This window comes from Otolemur garnettii, unplaced genomic scaffold (genome assembly GCF_000181295.1).
Source record: "Otolemur garnettii isolate 467f Iridium unplaced genomic scaffold, OtoGar3 scaffold00089, whole genome shotgun sequence".
Classification (NCBI taxonomy): Eukaryota; Metazoa; Chordata; class Mammalia; order Primates; family Galagidae; genus Otolemur; species Otolemur garnettii.
Window position 1 is genome coordinate 6,844,949 of NW_003852484.1, and position 4,499 is coordinate 6,849,447.

Sequence of the window (4,499 nt, forward strand, 5' to 3'; positions counted from 1 at the left end):
TTTTTTTTTTTTATTGCTGTGGCTTTAAAGCTCAATACTTACTTGTGAAGGATTTGTTATTTTAATCTTTCTACTTCTAGATAGCCACTCTTCTCTTTCTTGGAGTCTCTCAAATGCTCTCTTCTTTTTAATTTCAAACTAATAATAACCTTTTAGAAATATGATTATGTTAAACAGAAATCATTAAATTAATATTTAAATACATTTTTATTTGAATATTTTTCTCTAGCATTTTGCTTTAATTAAGATGACATATTTGCAAAGTTAAGTTTCATATTTGGCTTGTCAATCAATGGAGACTATGATGTACAAGGACAAAAGGTATTTGGTGTTCCAAATTTCTTTTGGAGATTATGTTTTTAATCGAATTTATATCGAAATAACAGACAAGAAGGAGGAAATGAATATACAATTAGCCACGGGAATTTGCCTACTATGAAGGTCGTGGCATGAATTAAGATTATAAAAGTGTTGTACAGACAAACAAGGTTTTTGGCTGCTATCTTTTTTTAAAAGTTCTTTTAATACCTTTATTTTAAAGGCTGAGCTTTTATTTATTTTTTTAACCAAAGGGAATTAACTTGTTCAAAAATCCTGAACCACAAAGAAATAATCTAAAAGATACCTAGACCAGCAACAAAGGATGACATCAATAGGTGGAGATAGATAAAAAGCTAGAATTTATACTACATAATACAGGTTGGTCAGTGATATTATTATGGGTTAAGTATAAGAGTCTTTGGTATAGGAGGGAACACTACTTCAATCTTGCGTGAGGAGTGGTTCCCAAGGAAGAGGGTTTGAGACCTAATGGAAAAGTGAGAGTTAGCCAAACAGAAGCAGAATGGAAGTTTCTAGGCCGATGGATCTTTGAAGGCCTGCAGGTGAGTGAATGGTTCATCTTAGTGCCATTAGTATGGCTGCAGCAGGGTCCAGCTGGCCAGGAGAGGAAAATGGTGCTACAATGCACGTAAGACTATCATCATGAGAAATGTTGCCTTCTTACTGTCTCCTCCCCAGTGATCACTCTGGATGTAAGTCTTGGTTTTCTCATTCTTCTAGAGTTAATACTAATTTCTTGACAAAATTGTGGTCAGGGATAAATAAGAGAGCATATATGTGATATAGAGGATAGTACTGGTGTAGCAGGGAGAATTGCAAATGCCTCGTCCACCCCACCCCAAGATTTCTGTCCTGTTCTCCTATGCTGTAAATATAATGAACTATCATACCCATGATTATGTTACATTATACCAGAAAGAGATTTTTGCAGAGGTATTTAGATAATGAAGATTACTGTTTGGTGAGTAATCAAAAGGAAGATTTTCTGAGTGGGCTCTGTACGAATCACTTAAAAATAGAGGGTTTTTATTGGTTAGTAGCTGAAGAAGTCAGAGACTGCATGGATTCTCACTGGTTTGAAGATGGAGGCCCCAAGAATCAAACAATGGAAGGAAGTCTTTATAAGGTGAGATAGAGCTTGGGTGATGGCCGTCAAAGAAATGGAGATCTACCTTCTACAACCTCAAGGAACTGAATTCTCTCAACAATCTGCATCAGCTTGAAAGGGTATTCTTTCCCCTGGTTTTCAGATAAGAGCCTAGTCTGCTTGACCTCTTGATTTTAGCCTGTGAGAACCTAGGAAAAGAACCCAGTTCCACTAGCCCACTAGATTTCTGGCCAGGAAACTTTCTGACCCACAAATCTGTGAGATAACAATGGTGTAAGTTTATGGTAATAGGTTGTGGAGCAAATCCATTAGAAAGCAAATCCATTAGAGCCTCTGTAGTTGACCACCTCAGTACACTGACCACTCCTTAAGCTGACCTAACTTTCAAAGACTGGACATGTACCATGTATTCATATCCATACAGTAGGCCTACATACAACAGTTCCTTATGTTGACCACCTTCGTATGCTGACCAGTTTGTTATAGTCCCTCTAGTGGTCAACTTACAGAGGTTCTACTGTATAATGGGTGTTAAATGTTGGGAACTTTGGGATCAGACAGAACCGAATTCAAATCCTTTCTTTTCCACTCACTTTATGATGATGGGAAATTTAACTTCTCTGAGTTTCAGATTCCTCATCTATAAAGAGGAATAGAAAGAAAAATACTACTTCTCTTATAAAAGTAGTAGGAAGACTCACTGAGGAAATGCATAAAATGTGTTTCTTTAAAATTTCAGATTAATATGAGGGTACAAAGGATTAGGTTGCATTATTTGTGTGTGTTAGATAAAGTCCAAGTTGTAGTTGAGCCCTTCACCCAAGGGGTGTGCTGTATACCCTTATGTTATGCCTGTTAGGTGAGGGCACACTAATCTCCCCTCCTTCCTCCTCTCTCCTCCCTCCCCCTCCACTTGAATTCAATTGTGTTTTTCTCTCACGTGGGCATGTAGTTGTTTATCTATTGGTATCATATTAGTATTGAGTTGAAGAACATTCTCCTTAGTAAAGTATCACACAAATGGAAAAACAAGTATTCAGTGTACTCAATACTACAAAGTGCTTTCTTGAAAGTAAGTGCACAGTACATGCTAGCTGTTTTTACTGTCATTGTGCCAGTACCACTTCTAATGTGTAAAATGCCTAGCAGAGTGTTCAGCACACAGTAGGTGCTTAAGCAGTACCAGTGCCTCCCAGCTTTCCTCCACCTTCCCACAGTTCCTGGGCAGCCCCCAGTTCCGCTAACCATCTTCTTACTGCCTATCTCCTCCACTTTGTGAATATTGATTTTGAGACTGGAAGGGAAACATTTATCATTCTTAATTGCAATAAAATCATTACAATGGTGTTAAACATTCAAATAGAAATTAAGTTCCACTGCATAATGCAAAGACAACTATTAATCTGTGCCGGTAGCCAAGCCTAGGAAAAGTGATATGGATAAAATAGATGTGATGTATTAATAACATCATGATGCTAGGGAAGGAACTTCGATCTGAGCAAAATAGTTAGACTTTATAGGCATGTCTTTCTGCTTCAAAATGGAGAATCAGCAGATAAATTCCTGCAGCAAAATGGCAAAGTAAAAAGAAGATTTAAAAAAAAAAATAAAGAAGGCATTTAATTCCCAAGTAACTATCAACACTGCCTGTGTAAGATAAAGTTACAGCACTGTTATATAAAGATTTATGTTCATTCTCATACAAATTAACATGGAAACTGATTAGTTGACATCTTCTCCGCTCCTCTGTTCTTGACCAATTACGATCTCAGCCCTCCAGCCTGGCAGGCAGGCTCTTAATATCAGGGTCAGATGCAGGTTTTGTGGGGCCTGAAGCTGAGATCATTTACAGAGAACTCTTTAAAAGAAGATAAAATTACAAGCTCAAAATTTAGATAGAAAAGTGAAGACTGACTTATTCTAAATAAGAAAAGAAATTACACCTATTATAAAATTTTTCAAAAGATGATAAATATCACAATCATCACAAAGCCCAGAAAATGGCTTATTATTATTATTATTAATTCCCTGCCTACTAAATCGTCTCTATAACACTCTCTCCCTACTTATTTGGATGCATGCTCTCTGAGCATCTCTTCAAATGACAACAATTTTGTTATATAATTTTCTATAGAGAAAATTCAGTTTCCTCCAGCATAACTGATAGAAATCTGTTTCTAACTGTTTTAGGAACGAGTTTTCTGCCTCACAATTTAGTTTTGGGGAGGCTGCAACCACAGACCTTGCTGGGAAGGTGCTTCTTGCCTTAGGCAAAGCTTGGAGAATCCCACTCCTTTCCTCTCTTGCGGCATGGCTTCCAGAGCTGCTGCTGTGCTGGCTGGTCTTGCCCCTCAGGTACTCAAAGCCCCATCCTTTCCTCAACACCTTCCTTCTGGGGTTCTTTTAAAACCTCTTTAGAGTCAAAGGCGGTGTCCATTTGTTCCTTCAGATCAAACACTGGCAGTTTTCACTAAGTGCTGGTGGGTGTGGAGGTACTGCTGCCAGTGGTCCCAGGACACATTACAGAGTGACCTCCAGGCAGGGGCAGGCATACGAGGGCTGCTGCTTCTTCCTTGTGTCCCTGGAGCAGAAGCTCACCAGCCCCGGGAGAGGCCAGGCAAGTGAGGGTGCTGATGCTTAAACTTCAGCAGCATAAGGGTAAATCTTACCTCTTTTCTCAATCCGTTCCCCATTTATAATTTCCTACTTGCCAAACTTTGCTAACTGCTGTTCCTGAAGATGCCTTTATCCCTCTCACTCCTGGCCCTGAATCATTCCGGCACCTCTACCTGGGCGACCTTTCCCCAACACTTGCTTCCTGAGATCTTCGGAAGCTTAGCTGAAATGCTACCTCTTCATGACATCTTTTCTGGTTCCCCTTACCAGATAAAGTCTTGCCTCTGCCTGAACCTTTTTCGTGCCTATTGTCCTCAGCATTCACAGGGACCTTTCTGAAATTGCTTGCATATTGCTAATATATACATTTACATATTCATGGAAAATATGCAGAAAATTTCTCCAGCTGAATGGAAAAAGAAGCCCAAAACAA